This window comes from Panulirus ornatus, chromosome 20 (assembly GCF_036320965.1).
Source record: "Panulirus ornatus isolate Po-2019 chromosome 20, ASM3632096v1, whole genome shotgun sequence".
In the NCBI taxonomy this organism is placed as follows: Eukaryota; Metazoa; Arthropoda; class Malacostraca; order Decapoda; family Palinuridae; genus Panulirus; species Panulirus ornatus.
Window position 1 is genome coordinate 51,213,236 of NC_092243.1, and position 23,466 is coordinate 51,236,701.

The following is a 23,466-nucleotide window of genomic DNA, read 5'->3' on the forward strand; positions in this document are numbered from 1 at the left end:
TATAATAGGTAGAAATTGCGTTTTTGCACTCCCTAATACGAGAGCCACTGGGGTCCGAATTAAAGGGAGGAATACGGTCAGTGCAAGAAAAAGAAAGAGTAATGAAGTAGGAGAGGAGGGAAAGTGAACTGAGACACGTAGTGTGAAAACATCAGCATAAGATTGAGACGGGTTAAAGGCTAAAGAAAAAGATCAATTATGAAGAAAAGAAAATTGGAAGGCAATAAGAGAGGACCCCAGGAATACAGCTGTTAACAAGCCGCTTCAGTAACGACGACCGTTATGGAACAACCAGTAAGGAAGCTATGCATTAGAGAACAGAGAGGAGCAAAAAAGCCACAGTAAATCAGCAAGCAAAGGCTTATTCCACCCACTACTTTAATGAGTGAGAGGGTCATATGGGAACGGTCGTCAGCTGACCCTGTCCCGCAGAAGCCGTGTTCGTAATGTGGAAGAAGCTTATGAAATTCTAAGAGTTCGAGGAGAAGACACGTAAGGAGAGTCTCAGAGACTTCAGAAAACGCAGAGGTGACGGCGATGAGACAATGGTTGGAAATATTAGAAGGCTATCCTGTCTAAGCGATCAGCCGTGCCAAGACCCAAATAGAGACGAGACAGTTGGGCTCGGATCAGAGCTGCCTCAGAGGCGCACTTCCAAAGACAAAAGAAGCCATAGTCTCTGAACCATAAATCTGGCCTGCCTGTAACTGGAAGTGTACTCAAAACCTCGTGTGTGAGGAAGATTTAGGAGATGGCATAGGTTCAATGAACTCTAGGTTCGTCAGGTCGGACAAGAGGAGGAAAGGTTAACTGAAGAGTCTGTCAAAGTTGCTGGTTAAGGACCAGATCAGTTTACCAGCACAAGAAGAAGTGTAATCGACACACATTCCTCTCAACGGTGCTATTTCCACTGACATTCATTATCAAAGATGTGCAAGGAAGACCAACGTGCTTTTCCAAGGTGTTTCGAGAGGATTAAGGGTTGTGCGGACTTGCCTAACTGAGTGTGACAGAAGCAGGGGTTGGAAGACCCCAAAGGCGGCAGCAAAACTGCATGTTTCATGAAAAGGTTCAGAGGTTGAAAATAGGTCGTGACGATCAGAAACTCGTGTTCAATAGTTTGTTTTTTGCTTCATATCGTTACGGAGGCAAAAGAACGGACTTGGACCCCAATGGGATCACTTTGAGTTGATACAGGCCATTTTTCGTACGGTAAATACTGAAATTTCCTGCATGGAGGATTTCGACGCATGGACATGAAGAAAGCAACACTCTGGGGCAGGACATCAAACAGTCAAGGAATTGTATTTAGCAGGAGGAACTGGCGGAAAAATACACATAATATAAATGGTCACAGGCAGCTACAGAGTGGGGACATCCACAACGAGAAAAACAGGTGTTTCTACACTACTACAGTAATTATAATCACCAGCCTTGGAGTGGAGGCCAGGGTAGAGATCACAGAGATGTGACAGTGTGAAAGATGCAGCAGCAACCTTGATCAGAGAGAAGAACATCAGGTGAGGTAGTGCACAGATGGTGTTCAACACCAAAGAGGTTGGGTGTGACACCATGCATGGTGTATGTACCAGGTGTGGGCGCGGTGCGGGCAGGGGTGAGGCGAGGTGGGTGCCAGTGTCTCTGTCAGGGTCATGAGGGCCGAGCTGAGTTTCCCGCCTTGCTTGCCTGGTGGCGCCGTTAAGAATCAATTGTCAGAGACACTTCGTACTGGTATATTTCCATGTGTGTCCATATATATATATATATATATATATATATATATATATATATATATATATATATATATATATATATATATAATCGAAAACAATTGCTATTAACATTGAAGAGTTCTGCGAGTTAGATATTGTCGTGCGTAATGAAGAGAAAGCGTGTGTTTGTGGACGGGGTGCCAACGACCCATATTTAGGCGAGGCAGAAAGACACGACCTCACCCTGCGTCAGGGAGGGGAAGGTGACAGCCACCGCAGTGCTGGGTCACAGCTCCACCGCCTCTTGGCAGCACCTCCCTGGTCGATGGTTCCCTGCCACTCACTATCAATCAATCATCTGTTTATCGATCAACACTTATCTAATTATTTCAGGAAGACAGAGATAAGACTCGTCACACCCATATCCCTGTAGGTCCTTCATGAAGATAACATTGTGGCTTATGGCTTCCTGCACATCACCGTTCACTGAGGAGCTCAACCTTGTGATCAGATAGTCATCCCAACACTAGACGGGATATACATAGCCTGGACGTGCGAGGAACAAACAGGAGGAGGAGGAGGAGAGGGAGGAGGAAGAAGGAGGAGGGGGAGGAGGAGGGCCGTGTTCTGAAGAGGGAAGCGTCACGGGTAAAATATTCACGTCCTAAGGATCCCCGCGCAGAGCTCCAAGAATTACTAAGTACATCGGTCCATTGATTTCCATTAGGACAATGGTCGAGGACGTCTTGGTGGGGGGGGGGGAGAGAGAGAGAGAGAGAGAGAGAGAGAGAGAGAGAGAGAGAGAGAGAGAGAGAGAGAGAGAGAGAGAGAGAGAGAGAATTTTGCCAGAATGGTTTGACTAGCGCGTAGTGCTTACCGCCCAACCTTGCTGGATGACTAACGCAGTTTCCCTCCGCCACTGCCCCCACTTTGCCCCACTTTACACAGCACAACCGTCAACATCCAAGGTTCATCTGGGACTGACCTTCACCATGGATACAAGTTTCTTTTAAATGTTTCTGCAATTACTCCAGCAATGTTTATCATAATTCCAGGAATTATAATGAACATCCTCTCCAACTCTATTTCTTGGAGTCTAGTAAGTTTTTGTCTAATATCTTTTTTGGTGAGAAAATCAGAACGATGTGGTATACTGGGGTCGACGTGCTGTCAATGGACTGGACCAGGGCATGAGAAACGTCCGGCGTAAACCATGCAAAGGTCAGTGGTGCCTGGATGTGGATTGGGAGCTGTGGTTTCGGTGCATTACACATGACAGCTGGAGAATGGATGTGAGCGGATGCGGCTTTTCTTCCTCTGTTCCAGGCGCTATCTTGCTTACGCGGGAAACGGCGCTCAAGTGAGGAAAAAGGGGGGAGGGGGGAGTATGAATCTATTTGGTGTATCCCCAGGTACCATTACTGATCTATCAAAAGTCATGATCTTTGTTGATCTTTCACATCTAAATCCCTTGTTCATGATGGCCAGAACCTGCTACCATGCGCGTGATCACCACGCGCATACCTTCCTCCGTTTTCGTTCTCGGCTGTAATGACCCGATCTCTTCCTACCTCCCGTGATGGACCGAAGGTTCAAGCCGATCATTCCGCTTGTGAAGGATTCATGAATTCTGTCTCGAACGCGCCCACTTCCACTTGTTTGACTGGTGACCATATGACGCAGTACTGGTGACCATATGACGCTGTACGGGTGACCATATGACGCAGTACTGGTGACCATATGACGCTGTACGGGTGACCATATGACGCAGTACTGGTGACCATATGACGCTGTACGGGTGACCATATGACGCAGTACTGGTGACCATATGACGCTGTACGGGTGACCATATGACGCTGTACGGGTGACCATATGACGCAGTACTGGTGACCATATGACGCAGTACTGGTGACCATATGACGCTGTACTGGTGATCATATGATGCTGTACTGGTGACCATATGACGCAGTACTGGTGACCATATGACGCAGTACTGGTGACCATATGACGCTGTACGGGTGACCATATGACGCAGTACTGGTGACCATATGACGCAGTACTGGTGACCATATGACGCTGTACGGGTGACCATATGACGCAGTACTGGTGACCATATGACGCTGTACTGGTGACCATATGACGCTGTACTGGTGACCATATGACGCTGTACTGGTGATCATATGATGCTGTACTGGTGACCATATGACGCAGTACTGGTGACCATATGACGCTGTACTGGTGACCATATGACGCTGTACTGGTGACCATATGACGCAGTACTGGTGACCATATGACGCTGTACTGGTGACCATATGACGCTGTACTGGTGACCATATGACGCTGTACGGGTGACCATATGACGCAGTACTGGTGACCATATGACGCTGTACGGGTGACCATATGACGCTGTACTGGTGACCATATGACGCTGTACGGGTGACCATATGACGCAGTACTGGTGACCATATGACGCTGTACGGGTGACCATATGACGCAGTACTGGTGACCATATGACGCTGTACTGGTGATCATATGACGCAGTACTGGTGACCATATGACGCAGTACTGGTGACCATATGACGCAGTACTGGTGACCATATGACGCAGTACTGGTGACCATATGACGCTGTACTGGTGACCATATGACGCAGTACTGGTGACCATATGACGCAGTACTGGTGACCATATGACGCTGTACTGGTGATCATATGATGCTGTACTGGTGACCATATGACGCTGTACTGGTGACCATATGACGCTGTACGGGTGACCATATGACGCAGTACTGGTGACCATATGACGCAGTACTGGTGACCATATGACGCTGTACTGGTGACCATATGACGCTGTACTGGTGACCATATGACGCTGTACTGGTGACCATATGACGCTGTACTGGTGACCATATGACGCTGTACTGGTGACCATATGACGCTGTACGGGTGACCATATGACGCTGTACTGGTGATCATATGATGCTGTACTGGTGACCATATGACGCTGTACTGGTGACCATATGACGCTGTACTGGTGACCATATGACGCTGTACGGGTGACCATATGACGCTGTACTGGTGATCATATGATGCTGTACTGGTGACCATATGACGCAGTACTGGTGACCATATGACGCTGTACTCTTGACGCAGTACTGGTGACCACATAACAGTACTGGTTGCCACATAATGGTGACCACATAACACGGTACTGGTGACCATACCACACAGCAGTATTCAGCTCGGCTTCGTATGTATACATCAAGCATTTCCATCACTAACCCTCAGAGTGTCACTCGTTGCGAAGGTTCACATTATCATACCACTCATCATCTGCCAGTCTTATCGTTGCCCTCCTTCAGGTACGTTTCTCCCATGTATCAACTCTCAGATTGTTGACGTTTTCTTCATTTTCTATTTCTTCCCCAGTGCGACTTTTGGTGGAAGACGCAGGTATTTAGCTAACTGTCTCATGACTCAATTCCTCAAGTTTCTCCCGTCACTAAATTACATCATGTCCTCTTCTGCCCATTTGCATATCCAGTCCAGGACTTTCTTTAGTATTTCTTGGCCATACTCTCATCCAAACGTTATATTCAGAGTAATATCTTCTGCTGAATACTGACTATTCTCTTCCCTACCTTCCTGTTAACGTGCATGAAGTCATTATCACAAACTGCAGTGAAGGCAATGCAGCCCCAAGCGGAACACCAGAACACCAGACAGAACGTCTTCCTCATACACAGTCCCATTTCTCACCATTTTGGATTTTCTATGAGCTAAAATCTCCTCGACTCATCTTCCTCCTAGTTTACCCCTAATCTGTTGGTGTTATCAGTTTGCCTAGTCAAGATCCATGGTTTATTTTGTCAGCAGCAATACCAAAGCCTCGTAAAAAACCGCCTCTGAAGCTTTTCCTTGCACTATAGTTCCATACATGTTATTGTGGGGAAGTAAGAGATGTGTTAGTGTCCAGTACTCGTACACATGGGACTGATCCGTGCTGACGTTCTGTTGTGGAACTGTACCTTATATCACGTTCCAGAAAGTGTGTTTCTTCTTGATCGCTGGCACATGTTCACGATACGTGATCTCATGGCAACTGGTCCATCTATATTGTGGTGGTAAAAAGCTTTCATCTATGTATACTGTACATACGCTACTCTCTGTCGAAAGCTCTCCTTGTATACTATACATACATATACGCTATCCTGTGTCTAACTATATATATACGCTATCCTGTGTCTAACTGTATATACGCTATCCTATGTCTAACTGTAAACACGCTATCCTGTGTCTAACTGCATATACGCTACCCTGTGTCTAACTGTATATTCGCTATCCTGTGTCTATCTGCTATGCTAATCTAATCGATGCTCAGTCTCAAAATCAACATAAGAGGTTTTGCTGTTGGTATCTTCGTCGATGTGAGGAATATACCTGACACCCCATCAGGACCTGGTACTGAGTTCTCCTCAAGTTTAACATTTGCCATAATTACGTCCAATTCTGCCATGTAAGTCTATCTAAGGACACACATCAAATCTGATTAAACATTCCATCATCCAATCTTTCTTTTCTCTTTCTTGTTAAACACAGATTTATACTGGTTGATCAGCAGTTTTTAGGATCGCAATACAAATCATCTCGCGTCTTAAAAGGCTCAATCTCCAATTCTTTTCCTTTGCTTTATTCATAGATGTGACCAAATCTTTTGGTTCCTCTTCCATTCGCTGTCATATTTTCACCTCATTTGGTTATCATTCCTTCCTATGCAATTCTACAATTTCCTCGTCAACTTTTTTAACATTTTTGTTGTGTTTCTTCCACCTTATTTCTGCGCCCTGCATACGTTTTCTTATTTTCTTTCATTCTCTTCCATCCAACCAACGTTTTCTATCCCTCGTTCACTATCCTCCTCCAGTCTTCTCTCATCATTTGTCCCGGTCTCTTGTCAAACATTGTGTCATCAACCCTTGTATTTGCTGCTGCTGAAAACCTCACAGCACTTTACATCTGCTGCCATACTCCAAGCCTCACTAAGCTCCATTTTCTCTCACTACAAATGTAAACTGCAGTTATCTTCTCTCTCTCTCTCTCTCTCTCTCTCTCTCTCTCTCTCTCTCTCTCTCTCTCTCTCTCTCCTCTGCAACGTTGCGTTTGTACTCACTCCTTTTTAATCTGTAGTTTATTGTCACTGTCAAGACGTTAGTTTCTTAACATCATTGTATCTACTGGGTGTAATATCATCACTGTATCTACTGGGTGTAATATCATCACTGTATCTACTGGGTGTAATATCATCACTGTATCTACTGGGTGTAATATCATCACTGTATCTACTGGGTGTAATATCATCACTGTATCTACTGGGTGTAATATCATCACTGTATCTACTGGGTGTAATATCATCACTGTATCTACTGGGTGAAATATCATTACTGTATCTACTGGGTGTAATGTGTAATATCATCACTATCTACTGGGTGTAATATCATCATTGTATCTACTGGGTGTAATATCATCACTGTAGCTACTGGGTGTAATATCATCACTGTATCTACTGGGTGAAATATCATTACTGTATCTACTGGGTGTAATATCATCACTGTATCTACTGGGTGTAATATCATCACTGTATCTACTGGGTGTAATATCATCACTGTATCTACTGGGTGTAATATCATCACTGTATCTACTGGGTGTAATATCATCACTGTAACTACTGGGTGTAATATCATCACTGTATCTACTGGGTGTAATATTATCACTGTAACTACTGGGTGTAATATCATCACTGTAACTACTGGGTGTAATATTATCACTGTATCTACTGGGTGTAATATTATCACTGTAACTACTGGGTGTAATATCATCACTGTAACTACTGGGTGTAATATTATCACTGTATCTACTGGGTGTAATATCACTGTATCTACTGGGTGTAATATCATCACTGTAACTACTGGGTGTAATATCATAACTGTAACTACTGGGTGTAATATTATCACTGTATCTACTGGGTGTAATATCATCACTGTAACTACTGGGTGTAATATCATCACTGTAACTACTGGGTGTAATATCATCACTGTAACTACTAGGTGTAATATCATCACTGTAACTACTGGGTGTAATATCATCACTGTAACTACTGGGTGTAATATCATCACTGTAACTACTGGGTGTAATATCATCACTGTAACTACTGGGTGTAATATCATCACTGTAACTACTGGGTGTAATATCATCACTGTAACTACTGGGTGTAATATCATCACTGTAACTACTGGGTGTAATATCATCACTGTAACTACTGGGTGTAATATCATCACTGTAACTACTGGGTGTAATATCATCACTGTAACTACTGGGTGTAATATCATCACTGTAACTACTGGGTGTAATATCATCACTGTAACTACTGGGTGTAATATCATCACTGTAACTACTGGGTGTAATATCATCACTGTAACTACTGGGTGTAATATCATCACTGTAACTACTGGGTGTAATATCATCACTGTAACTACTGGGTGTAATATCATCACTGTAACTACTGGGTGTAATATCATCACTGTAACTACTGGGTGTAATATCATCACTGTAACTACTGGGTGTAATATCGTTCGTAAAATATAGACCGACTATGTTCTCTGTCTGCGGAATACTTATGACCTTGATTAAGTCGAGTGTCTTTCCAAATATCAGTCAACTTTGATCATAAGTGTTCCCTCTCCTCAGCTGATGTATTGTCTGCAATGTATAGAGCCATACCCACATCCATTTCCTCTGTTATTCCATTGACAACATCATGTTGGAGTCTCACTACATTCCTGCAATACTGCATCATAATGCAATAGCCTCACATCATCTGAGCTGGTTTCATTAACTTGACTTATTTCGAGGATGACTTGTACCCCCACAGCGACGCCACCCTGTCTGGTCTGACTTCTGTCTGCCCTGAAGGTCTCATGGCCTTCTAAGTCGGCTTCATATTAAAGTCTGTCATTCAACCGCGTTTCTGTCGCGAGGGACCACGATCATATCCTCTTTACTCGAATGATCATTAAGATAATTAGTTCTCATTCTGCAGTTCTGAGGTATTCAACTTCGTACATTCATTTATATATATAATGTCTTCCACTTTTTCTTTTCATCTTTCAGGCTCTTTAATGACTATGTTTCTTCTTCATTCCACTTTCCTGTATAAATTATTTTAGAAAGTTCATCTGATGTTTTTCTTGCCATTTCCATCAACGATTTAGCTAAAATACATTTTAGATTCATGGTTCCGTTCTTATTCCCATGTGTAACATGATGCATTCTTTCATCTATCAACTTTCTGTACTTCTAAACATATTGTTTCCAATTCTTCCGTATTCTGTTGAATTACTTTTCTATCTACTTTCATTTTCCTCTACTCCCCATATTCTGATGTCAACCTTTTCATGTTCTCTTTGCATCCTCCGCTTTGACCATCCCAGCCATTGTACCATCCATATCCATTTACATTTTCCTTTTCATTTTCATCTGGTCTTGTGCCTTCACTACAATCTCTCTCCGATGTAAATTCCCGACGTTGTCATGTCATTCCTGGGGTGAGTAAATATCTGCATCTGTTATTCCATGTACGTACGTACACTCATGGCATTAATCAAAGTGCCTCCAGACTTACTGGCTGAATGAAATTCTCCTACATCACTTTAGTGTTGCAAACTACCACAATACAGTATCCTCAAAAAATCTTATCCACCACAAAAATAAACTCTCCCTCCCTCTGGCCTTGATAACCGTCTGCAGACGTCTGTGGATGGCACTGGCTAAGTTCCTGAAGTATTCTATTCTAGGTCCGTGTTCTGGGTCCGTAGGGTCTTGATCTCCTGAATGAGGCAAGGCGAGGCGAGGCGAGGCGCGCGTCAGGCTAACTTGAAGCATTATGTGCTTGTATTCTATTCGCATTAAACCTCAGCCATGTATCACCTTTAATAGTATACGGAGTGGACACTTTAGTTATTTTTTTGCAGCCGATGCAAAACTTGTTCGTAATAACAAGAAATGTTTATTTTGAGGCGATATTAAATTTACATCATGGTTTGCACGTCTCTTATACTTTCAAATTAAGTCACTTCTCTCTCTTACCTACCTGATCTGTTGTTCATTGCACGTCCTTCCTTGGTATAACTAACTTAACCTTCTCTTCTGGCTCCATGTCTGAGTCACTATCATCCTTACAATCATCTGAGTTGTTAGCATCCTGTGTCCCCTGCAACTCCTCACAACCATCAGTTTGCTGATTCATCATCATCACTATCATCATCATCACTATCATCATCATCACTATCATCATCATCACTATCATCATCATCACTATCTGATTTGGTGTAACATGAACTCGATCACATGTGACAACGCTCTGGTGGTAAATCTTACACAGGCAAATTATATCCTTGATTTCATGTCATACGTATCAAACCCGAGACACTTATGGAACCCAAGACTACATTTCATGCCTGTAGTTGTGGCTTGTGTTCTGTGGTCTAATCTATACCACTGGCTATATTTACCAACCAGGGCAGGTTTCTATCCACTGGCTATATTTACTAGCCAAGCAGGTTTCTATCCACTAGCGATATTTACTAGCCAGGCAGGTTTCTATCCACTGGCAACATTTACAAGCCAGGCAGGTTTCTATCTACTAGCTACATTTACAAGCCAGGCAGGTTTCTATCCATCGGCTACATTTACATGCCAGGCAGGTTTCTATCTACTGGCTACACTTACTAGCTAGATAGGTTTCTATCCACTGGCTACATTTACAAGCAAAGCAGGTTTCTATCCACTGGGAACATTTACAAGCCAGGCAGGTTTCTATCCACCGGCTACATTTACAAGCCAGACAGGTTTCGATCTTATGTATCAACATCTCAAAAACTCTTGCCTTATTCTCTGACAACATTTCGGACAGGCAAACTGTGCAGGTGAAGAATACCTTCTTCAACCAATCTATTTCATTTACTTCTTACTAACATCCTACTTTTGGTCTCTTTTAATAGATATTCTCATCATTGGATTCTGGCCCTTAACTCTGGCCTCATCCTTGTAATGATTACTTGTGTCTTACGGGCAGAGAGTTATACATTCGTTTTGTCTTGTTTCGTAACCATATATATATATATATATATATATATATATATATATATATATATTTTTTTTTTTTTCTTTTTTTTCACAAATATTCGCCTTATCCCGCGTCAGCGAGGTAGCGTCAAGAACAGAGGACTGAGCCTGAGAGGGTATATCCTCACTTGGCACACCTCTCCGTTCCTACTTTTGGAAAATTATAACCGGGAGGGGAGGATTTGCAGCCCACCGCTCCCATACACTAACACACACACACACACACACACACATATATATATATATATATATATATATATATATATATATATATATATATATATATATATAAATTATTTACTCCGTTTCCCATTTCCATGTTATTGACAGATTCGGAGATTCTAGAAAGGTGAGTCGTATCCCTGGGTTACTGAAAATGATGACGAAAACAGTATGGGTCCCGGGAAAGAGCCTTGTGGAACGCCCCACTACACACGTGAAGCCAGCCAGGTGCTTACTCCGTGCAACAGAACTCACTCTGCTTCCGCTGAGGCCAGCCAATCCGCTACCCACGCGCAGGTTCTGAACCCCCCCAAGACTCAAGACTTTAATTCTACTTAGCAATCTTTTTCTCTATGAGAGAGAGAGAGAGAGAGAGAGAGAGAGAGAGAGAGAGAGAGAGAGAGAGAGAGAGAGAGAGAGAAATATGATCAACAAGATGGGATTTACAAGACGGGGGCTGGGTCGTCGCAGGGGATATAACTTGGGATTTAATCCCATCTGGAGGGCTTGAGGAAGGACTGGAAAACAACCCTGGTACGAGGGTGTAATATCCCGTGTAAACCACTGGTGGAGTGAGCAGCGAAGATGGCGAACAAGAAGAATTAGAGAAAGGACTAGAGGAGGAGGAGGAGGAAGAAAAAGGAGGAGGAGGAGGAGGAGGAAGAAGAAAAAGGAGGAGGAGGAGGAGGAAGAAGAAAAAGAAGGAGGAGGAGGAGGAGGAAGAAGAAGAAAAAGAAGGAGGAGGAGGAGGAGGAGGAAGAAGAAGAAAAAGAAGGAGGAGGAGGAGGAGGAGGAAGAGAAGTAGATGATGATGATAACTGATGAGAAATAATAATAAGAAAAAGCAAAAACCTGGATACAAAGGGGTAAAAACACTAATTGAGGGAACATTCTGCTGGGATGTTGAAGACAAATCGATTTACTTGAATTATAAACATCGATGAAAACCACAGTGTATACTTTGTCTTCATCACGACGGCGTTCGTGTCACCCAACCTTGTCTTCATCCTGACGGCGTTCGTGTCACCCAACCTTGTCTTCATCCTGACGGCGTTCGTGTCACCCAACCTTGTCTTCATCCTGACGGCGTTCGTGTCACCCAACCTTGTCTTCATCCTGACGGCGTTCGTGTCACCCAACCTTGTCTTCATCCTGACGGCGTTCGTCATAACCAAGTAAACTCCAACACAGCAACAGGTTAGGTTAGGTTTCCCCATGTGTTCTACCGAACCCCCAACCAGTCCCTAGCGATCAAGGTGCTTCCCCACGCCAGGCTGAACTCAGTGAACACCTCGCTCACGTAATTTTGTCTCCCACTCAAGCGATTTGAAAAGCCCAGAGTGTCAAGTTATCTCAAGGCACCTCCACCTTAAACTGTCAAGGTACAGCAGCAATGTACCTCGACCTTAAACTGTCAAGGTACAGCAGCAATGTACCTTGACCTTAAACTGTCAAGGTATAACAGCAATGTACCTCGACCTTAAACTCTCAAGGTAAAGCAGCAATGTACCTTGACTTTAAACTGTCAAGGTACAGCAGCAATGTATCTTGACTTTAAACTGTCAAGGTACAGCAGCAATGTACCTTGACCTTAAACTGTCAAGAAATACAATGGCCTCTTGTCAAAATGGGACTCCCAGACATCACTCACCCGTAAGTTACAATAACAAACAAACAAAACAAACAGACAGACAGACAGATCCAGTAACATCATAAGGACGCACCTGAAGGCGTGGTGCGTCCCTGTCTGCCATGCATTCCTGCAGGCGTCTCTCTGGGGCCTCCATGCCACTGTGATGCCTCCTGAACCCACCCCACGACTTACGCCGGTGCCAAACTTGAGGACGACGGTTACGACCCAAGGCTTTGAATGAGGGGGTCAGGTCAAAGGTCATGTTATCGTCACCTCGGGTCGTAACGCTGTACCTCCAGAAGCAGTGTTGATGACAGAGGTGCCCTCCCCCCTTCACACCAAGGATCATTAAATTCAATAATTAATCTTAATTAATCTTAAAACTAGAAAAAGAGATTTGTACTTACCAGAGGGACGAGAGAGCCATCATCCTCAGGACAGTGTTTAGTAGGAGGTGAGGAGCAGCAGCCCAGATCATGTACCTGTGTGGCAAGGAGGAGGAGGAGGAGGCATGTCAGATCGCTCAGGGTCCAGTAGCAGCGGCAGCAGACAATGTAAATACGAGTAGAATGCAGCATCAGTCACTAGAAATGGGTTACCAGAGAGAGAGAGAGAGAGAGAGAGAGAGAGAGAGAGAGAGAGAGAGAGAGAGAGAGAGAGTCGTTCTCAGCAACCAATCATGACTTGTGTGGCTCACTGGCTACTGTCGACCCTAACAGTAGACGGAGGAGCCCGCGTCCCTCTTATCTAAGTAGCTGGACGACATATGTTCTCTCCTGGGATAACATTAACGAGCCAATCACAGGCTGCGGCCTCCTGGTTAACATGGTCAGGCCCCGCACACCCTTCTTCCTCCCCCACATGACCAAAAAAAGTTGGCGCAATAGTTCACACATTCCGTGGGCTGTTAGGCTGGTCGTTTGGTGCAACACATTAGTGATCTTTTTCTATTACCAAGAGATATAATTACGGGTGGCTTAAAAGTATTTAGTAAAGTCTGGTTAGATCAGGTTTTTCTTTATGCAGTTTGTTTGACAGAGGAATACAAAGGAATTCAAACAGCAACAGACCACTGGGTCCCTTCCAGGTTGTTTGTGTTAATGGAAGATATCACAAACTTACAGATTAGTGTGGTAATAATTAGAAGGTATACAGGGAATTCGTGGAGAGTAACTTGCCTATTGTCACTGTGACTACAGAGGCGCTAATAATGGAAGTCAAAATCATGAAAGATTGTTTAGGAAATATAGAGACGGGTAATTTTCACGAAGCAAAGAGACGTATTGCTACCCTTCATGTATGATGCAACACTTGCGGGAAATGACAGCAAGATTATTTATAGGAATACGGACGAAATGGCCGGCTACCACACAGTAAACACAAGGAGTATCAGCGCGAAAAAAGTACTTGTTTACCACGATTATTTTGCCATGAGGCTGGGCCAAGACGAAGCGCGTATCGCAAGAGAGGGAGAAAGAATCTATTCCTTCCTCTAAAACCTCTTCTTCCACTTTTCGTCCCTTCGTGTTCCTGCAGAGCGATCGATCACAGAGGACGGAGCTACGTTCGTAAACACTGTGCCACCATTCCTACCTGCGGACCAACATGTTTGCGAAGGAGGGACTCCACCCGAGCAACGTAGGCGCTGCCCGGCCCGTCAACGCTCCTCACGAAGTCTACTGCAACGATGGGGTCAAAAACAGCAACATGAGTGGCGCAGGCGCGTCCCCCACGACAGTCAGTAGTTCCCACACTCATTCCTTACAATGTGTTATTAACGTCATGGAAGCAACACACACACACACACACATACATATATATATATATATATATATATATATATATATATATATATATATATATATATATATATATGGAGATTACGATATAACTGGTATCTTTGAGTCTTGGCTGATTAAACTATACGGACAGAGGTCTCCTTGTAGGCGAAAATGTAAAGTACACAGGTGGACAATGGCAGAGGACATAATTTTAGCGATGGTGTCTTGTCGCTTGCCGAGTTAATCCTGTACGGAAGGATATTGGTGGAAATTACTGATAAATTTTGTATGAATTTAGATTATTCACCCCATGACACCAGAATAAGACGAAAGACTTTTGATCAATTAGGAGAAATTTGTAATCCACGCGATTCTATTACAACTGGAGATTTTAACTTGGCCCGTATCTATGTAGGATAGAATTCCCTTCCAGTGGTTCCAGGCGAGGGTTAGGTAACCATGTTTACCGGCAGCGCCGTACAATTCGTTGATAAACCCACTTGAGACGTGATCGAGTCAACACAAATCTGGGGATATATAAGGACCTCATCGATGATGTGGAGAGAGAGAGAGAGAGAGAGAGAGAGAGAGAGAGAGAGAGAGAGAGAGAGAGAGAGAGAGTTTGGTGCGGGTGATGGCTGAGAAATTGCATTTTGGTTCGCTTTCAACAATGATTCAAATCTTGGTTTACGCAACAGTTGTGAAACGTAATACGACATTATTGTCTTAATTCTTTTGATTTTTACGTTCATCTCGTCTGAACGAAACGAGCTGGGATGACTTTCCAGGTAACAAGAGCACAGTAGAATTCACCAAGACATTCATGGTCGCTGAAGGTACTAGGCGTACCAGACCGTTATCCTCCAGAACTAAGCCAAGACAGTGGAACACTGAGATAAACACCAAGACATTGGAACACTGAGATAAACACCGGCATGTGTCGAAGAAAACGGCATACACGAAACTCCAGGATATCCGTGAATGACAGAATAAATTACGCAACTTTACTTAGAAAGACAGAGAGAGTTGATACATCTAAACATCAGGTATCGTGAACCGTATATTGATGAAAATGGCAAAAAAGGAAATCCAATGGGATCTTCCAGTAACGTTTAGATGCCAGGAGTCATTACGTATCACTTGGTCCATTGCTTACGGGAAATACTGAAACATTAAGACCAAGAAGCCGAGGCAAAGATCTTCAATGAGAAACTTTTACCTACATCAGCCACACGACGCAGATAAGGTGCCACACGAAGGCCCCCACTGCGAGCGAATGATAAAAGGTTCCACTGAAGGCCCCACTGCAAGCGAATGATAAATGTTTGGCCACATGATGAAACACGCAATCAAGATATATTGAAAGCACTAAATGTAATATGACGAGCCAATACAACTGCAGTTCCTTCATATTTTACCTGGGAGCAATGAAAGACGCCTGAAATGAGATGGTTATGTCCTTCGCCGCTCTTTTCCATAGGTCGTTTGCTAATGGGAGTTTGCCAATTTAGGTTCGTAAAAGGCAATTTGTTCCCCGCCCTGAAATTATGATTCAGTGAAACCGCTGGATGTCCGTACTTGGCAGATTTATGGAAACTATAATTCCACACAAGACTCTAAATCATGTCAGACAATCATCATTTGGTTATAACAACTCGCTGCGTGGGTTATACGACGTAATCGTTCCTGTCTGACAAACCTTCATTTCTAGGTGACATAATCAACATATGTAGTCAAGGCTAAGTGGTTGAGGTCACGTATTTCGATTACTAGCAAAGGTTACGCTACGCAAAGAGCTCACAAGTGCTTTGGTGGTTGAAAACACTGACCGAGTGTCGAGATAGAGTAGTGATCAATGACCAAGACTCGAAATGTTTGCATGTAACAAGTGGCGTGCTACAGGGAACAGTCTTGGGACCAATTTTTTTTTTCCAGAATACATCAATAACATTGATACTCTGACAACGGCGAACGTTATAAGATAAGACATGCAGACGACCCTAAGCTGGGTGGTGAACCTACGACAAAAATCATGTCAACAGATGCAAGGTGACATGGGACAAACTGATAGTTTGGGCTCAAGATACATAAGAATCTTAATATCAACAAGTGCACATTTTTACGGTAAAAATCAGCAGAAAAAAAAAAAAAAAAAAAAAAAAAAAAAAACGGTTACAAACTGCAGTGGGACTACTGCTGAAATATAACTGGAAATGAAGAAAATGACTTCAATATAATAATCTCTGATGACCTAGAGCCAAGTCAGCAGAGAACAGAACTAACTCTAAAGACAAACAAAATTCAAGGCTTCACAGGTAAGGTAATCAAATTCATATCTAAAAGATCTGACTCTCTCTCTCTCTCTCTCTCTCTCTCTCTCTCTCTCTCTCTCTCTCTCTCTCTCTCTTTACAGTTCACTGGTGAGTCTCAGCCCTGAATACCAAGTCTCAGTTCTGATCCTCCTCTTTCATAGAGTGTGAGACGGAATTAAGAGGACACAGCGTCGAGTTACCCAAGATGATACAGGGAGCCAGGGATGAATCCTGTGCAAGCCAACCAGACAGCCATGACTTACGTAGGAGAAGGTCGAGAGATGATCAGATGCAGGTACTCAAAAGTCGACATCCTTCACTTCAAGAGCAGATTAGTGCGAGTCTCACCAAGGGAGAACGTTTTACATGGAATGGGGTAAATCACTATTCCTTCCACAGGACTGACTCAAGATGTGGGATAATTTGCCGTAAATCAACTAAGCTTGTGGGTAACCACGCCATCGTCCCCCTTATTGACTTCACCACCCTGTCAACCATACACATCTCCCATACACACCACCCTGTTCAACCATACACATCTCCCATACATACCATCCTGACAACGATACACATCTCCCATACACACCACCCTGTTCAACCATACACATCTCCCATACATACCATCCTGACAACGATACACATCTCCCATACACACCACCCTGTCGACCATACACACCTCCCTGTCAACCATACACATCTCCCATACACACCACCCTGTTCAACCATACACATCTCCCATACACACCACCCTGTTCAACCATACACATCTCCCATACACACCACCCTGTTCAACCATACACATCTCCCATACATACCATCCTGACAACGATACACATCTCCCATACACACCACCCTGTCGACCATACACACCTCCCTGTCAACCATACACATCTCCCATACACACCATCCTGACAACCATACACACCATCCTGTCAACCATACGAGCCTCCCATACACACCACCCTGTCAACCATACACACTTCCCATACACATCACCCTGTCAACCATAAACATCTCCCATACACATCATCCTGTCAACCATATTGCTTGTCAACCACCTCACTCACCTAACCATTATTCCATCACCTCGACTACACCAAACTGTCTAACACCACAACCAGTCAACCACATTAATACATCCACCTCACCAATACATCATCGTCTTAACCAAACATACCAACCATTCAACCACAGCACCAACCCTGTCACTCTTAGTATACTGTCCAGTGCGTCATCTGTCAACCACGTCACCATCCCGTCAACCACACTGCCATGGAAAGCCGTGCCACCCAACCATCCACGTACCAACACTGGCAGCAGCAGCCGTGACAACATCCCCGTACCAACACTGACCACTGTTAACAACTCCAGTCTACGCCAGTGACAACAGGTACCCGAGTCCTTGGTGCCAACGCCGAGGTAAAATTTCCCCGAGTTTTGTTTGCGTATTTTATGACCTTCTGTGAAAATCAAGTGATCATAATTTGACATTTTCCTGCCGAGTAAAATAGTTCTGTGATCGTTAAACGCTGGTTGTATGTTGTGAAGCTGACCATCTCGGAAAATATATATAAAAAAATATGAATGTACAGAATCTATAAAATATGCTGCAGACATCCTAGTGTATATATAGGCATATGTATAACGTATATAATATATATATAATAGCTTATAAAGGAGTAATAAATAATATGCGAGTTAAAGTAGACTGTTAAAAATTATTACGTTCATTAATATAACTATTCTTTTTACGCTGGAGGCTCCAGTCAAGGACAAAAGTCCACATGAAGGTCAGGCCTTAACTGAAATATAAACAGAGGTTAATGAAAAGGAACAAGGAGACAAACGAAAGCATCCATTAATCTTGGAAGAAGTGAAAAACGGGTATTTCAAATGGAACCAGGTCATAGGTATTGGGAAAGACATGTGAGGGTAGAGAGTTCCAAAGCTTCGACGTGAAGGGAAAGAAACAGTTATCAAAACGGCCCACCCTTGAGTTGCTGATGGCCACAAAGTAATCATGTGACGCAGCAGCTTGCCGAGTACTGCGTGGTTTAGCTAGTGGTAGGGGGCACACAGGCAGCCAACTCTCGGGAGCAAAAATCATGAAGGAAAAGTGAACCAACACTGGGGCGTACGGCATGGGAGTCTAGTTTGAAACTTGGTATGGGACAGTTTGTAAGTCGGACCGCTTTCGACTCAACTCTGTCAAGTAAGGATGCAGATCTAGAACCACCCCAGATGTGAGAACAGTTCTCCATGCAAGGACGAATCAATCCCATGTATAAACGGAGCAACTGTTCAGAAGAAAAGAAGTTTCAACATCTAAACAGGACTCTAGGATTCTTAGAGGCAGACTAAGCTATTCCTGTAATGTGGGGTTTCCAAGACAGTGTGAAAGTTACAGTAATACCAAATACGTTTATTGAGTCAAGAGGTGGAATTACAGAACCGTTTAATTAAAGGAGAGAGGAAGGTTGTGAGGTACTTTCGATAGAGGGATGGGTAGAAAATGGGTCTTGGAGCCATTAAACTTAACCAGATTTCGCCTATCCTACTGAGATGTCCAGAAGAAGTCTGAGTTTATTGAGGAAGTTTTGTAGAGATGAGAAGCAGACTGAGGTAGAGAAATAGCAAATCTGAGGGAGGCGGAGGGATAAAATGTTGAGTCGTCAGCGTATGAATGCATTTGGTTATTTGTGGAAGGAAATCGTTGACAGAAAGAGGGAACCTTGAGGGACACCTCTGTGCTTTTAAGGGCCTCAGTACCTGCATCTCCCCCACACTGTCTGAGGATGTAATAAACGAAAGTACTCACCTTTTTTTGTTTTCTCTTAACAGTGGTGATTGTTGCATATATCTCTTCATGGTCAAGTGAAGGTTCTGCATATATATATATATATATATATATATATATATATATATATATATATATATATATATATATATATATATCCCTGGGGATAGGGGAGAAAGAATACTTCCCACGTATTCCCTGCGTGTCGTAGAAGGCGACTAAAAGGGAAGGGAGCGGGGGCTGGAAATCTTCCCCTCTCATTTTTTTTCCAAAGGAAGGAACAGAGAAGGGGGCCGGGTGAGGATGTTTCCTCAGAGGCCCAGTCCTCTGTTCTTATCGCTACCTCGCTGAGGCGGGAAATGGCGAATCGTATGAAAGAAAAGAAAAAAGATATATATATATATATATATATATATATATATATATATATATATATATATATATATATATATATATATAGAGGGAGAGAGAGAGAGAGAGAGAGAGAGAGAGAGAGAGAGAGAGAGAGAGAGAGAGAGAGAGAGAGAGAAATCATAACTTTTTATAATCTACTGCAAGTCTTTCTCCGCCATCTGTTCACGAATATATTTCTATTTCCTTATCACAAATCGCATAACCATATTTTCCTCAATAAATTTCATCTTATCAGAGGAATTATGATAAAAGTAAAAATGAAACCAGAGTGTAATCTGGAGCAATCAAAGTTAGAGTTAATTCCATCATATTTTCTATGTCAAATCTACATATATTCAATATGCGAACAAATGCGCCTATCTCTCCGCCCTCCATATCTCAAACATCAATATGGATCCTGTTCAAACGTATCTCTGGCCCGTTGTCGTTCACCTCCCATGACTGAAACAAAACTGATCAGAAGCCAAAAAAAAAAAAAAATGTTTTCTAATACCATTTCTTTAAAAAAAAAAAAAAAGGTCACTTCACATATTTGCCAAGGGCATAATGTGGGGTGTATGTGACGCTATCTCTGTGCCAAACTTCACGAGCAACAGCTGAAATATGGTCAAGTTATGGAGAAAAATATGATGGGTGACCTTTGACCTTTACATAATGGCCCCCCCAAAATGGTCAAATCACAGATATAATTAAGGCATCAGACACCATTACACACTCATCTTTCCCACTGTCATGTTTATCCTCATCTAACAACACGATCGCCACTCACTCCATCATGTTCACTATCTCTACCACCCCTTATCATGTTCATCAACCATCATCATGTTCACCGTCACCACCACGTTTACCATCATACACCACTATTTTCTCAATCACTAACCACATGTTCAAAATAATTCCATCATGTTCACCATCACTAAACACCATGTTCACCACAAGTCCATCATGTTCACCATCACTAAACACCATGTTCACCACAAGTCCATCATGTTCACCATCACTAAACACCATGTTCACCACAAGTCCATCATGTTCACAGTCATGTTAACTATCGCTTACCTTCACGTTCATTATTACTCACTTTCACATACAATATCACCACCACGTTCATAAACACTCACCATCATGCTCACAATATACCATCATATTAATCATTCACCATCTAGGACACCATTAACCAATATCATTTTCACTATCACTCATCACCATGAACTCTCATCAGTGACCATCATTTTCATAAACGAATCAAACAGCCATAGTGATGCTGTACATTCGCGTTGCAGACCTACCTTCACATGGAACCACTCACCCTCCTCTCTTCCTATCCTCACACACGCCTTCCTCTCTTGGCAGAAATTCTTCACAGCTTCTAGCAGCTTTCCTCTCACGCCAAATATTCGCAACACTTTCCACAAAGCATTTCCATCAACCCTATCATACGCTTTCTCCAAATGTATAAATGCCACATACAAATCCTGCTTCTCAAAAAAAAAAAAAAACTCACAGATATACTTCAAAAGCAAACAGTTGATCCACGTATCCTTTAAGGTCCCGAAGACACATTATTCCCTCCCATCCTGAAGCTGTGTGCATGCCACGACCCTACTGATCATCACTATTAATCAGTAACATTCAACAAACTCTTACCTCTATAACTTGTACATTCACTTTTGTCCCTTTTGCTTTATGCAATGGCACTATATAAGTGTTCTTCCAATGCTCAGGAATCTCACCATAAACCACAAATGCAATAAAAATTCTAATTTACCAGTCAACAACAGTCACCCATTTCCATAAAATTTTCAACTGCGATACCATCCACTTCATCCGCTTCGCCATACTTTATCTCACGCAAGGTTTTTACCATCTTTTCTCTTTTCACCAATCTACTAGACAAAACTCTCTTATTTCGTATACCTTCCCGACCTATACACCAAGCATCATCTTCTACCCTTATTTCAAACACATTAACTCATTTCGGAAAAATTTCTTCTTCCTGAAGTTTAATGACACTTGCTCACCCTTACATTCGCCCTCTTTTACAGCCCCTGCACCTCCCTCTTGACCGCCTACCGATTACTCTTGTACATCTCCTATTACTACCACTCCTTCCCTGGATGTAACACCCGTACACTCCTCTCTCTTTCACTAGCAACTTCGTCATCCTACCACCTACTAACCTTCCTCACACGGCCACAGTCCACATTACGCATGTCACACACTTCATTCGCACACGTAAGCACTACTTGACTAAATTATTACCTCCCAAACCTCACCCACTCCCCTAGCTTCATTCACTCTCATGTTTGGCCATCAATACAAACAAACTCTCCTCGTATCTATTAACACAAGCCCTTTTCCAAGCTCACTCAATTTCACCATCCTCTTCTTATCTACACCATTTCCTGTGTTCTTAAAGCCCTTACTACACGAAGTAATGATCTGGCAACCCACTGCCCCTCTCGGAACATTCACATCCATGAGTCTCCCCTTTTTGCACGTCTATCAATTAGAACGTAAGCTTCTAATGCCCGGTAATATTCTCATGTATGCTTTAATATCCAGGTAGTTTTAGACACGTGTGAAAGCATTAACCAATTTTGCATTCAAATCACCCAACACTAATAGCTGAGCCCTCGCATCAAAATTGCTGACACATTCGCTCGGGTCCTTCCAAAGCACTCGCCTCTCCTGGTCATTCTTCTCGTGGCCAAGTGGACAATCACTAATAATCGCCCTCCTCTCGTAATCCACTTTCACATTACGTACAGCAGTCGACTCCTCACTTTATGCTCTTCACACAATCCCACACCTACCCCTTCCCTAACTCACGCCAGCACACTACTCCCTCATTTCATACTAGAGACATTTTCAAAACTTTCTTTGTCTTTTCGCTTCATCTATGTTGGAAGTTTCTCTCCTCAGACACATTATCTCATACCGTCTTCTCATCTTGGTTACATTCACATATATTGACACCCCAGCCTGAGCCTTCCAGGAGGATGAGCACTCCCCGCTTGGCTTCTGTTCCATGTTCTAGAAACTGAACTGCAAGTAGTCAAACGTTCCTAACCCCCAGCTCATGTCCACCTTAGTTGATTCCTAAGGCACACACGGAATCCATGGTAATATCTATTCCCTTTCCCCAATATATATATATATATATATATATATATATATATATATATATATATATATATACATATATATATATATATATATATATATATATATATATATATATATATATATATATATATATATATATATATGAGAGTTGGGGTGAGAGAGTATCATTAAATTTTAGGGAGAATAAAAAGATGTTCTGGAAGGAGGTAAATAAAGTGCGTAAGACAAGGGAGCAAATGGGAACTTCAGTGAAGGGCGCAAATGGGGAGGTGATAACAAGTAGTGGTGAT

The 23,466-nt window shown here is 42.8% G+C and overlaps 1 long non-coding RNA gene across 2 annotated transcripts in view; it reads right to left on the reverse strand.

Annotated features, from left to right (window-relative positions):
• The window catches only part of LOC139756005 (uncharacterized), a 205,027-nt gene that overhangs the window by 100,927 nt on the left and 80,634 nt on the right, over positions 1–23,466 (reverse strand). For both annotated transcript variants that reach the window (XR_011714240.1, XR_011714241.1), the window contains exon 5: positions 13,151–13,225. This is a non-coding gene — a long non-coding RNA (uncharacterized lncRNA). The remainder of the gene's footprint in view (positions 1–13,150; positions 13,226–23,466) is intronic.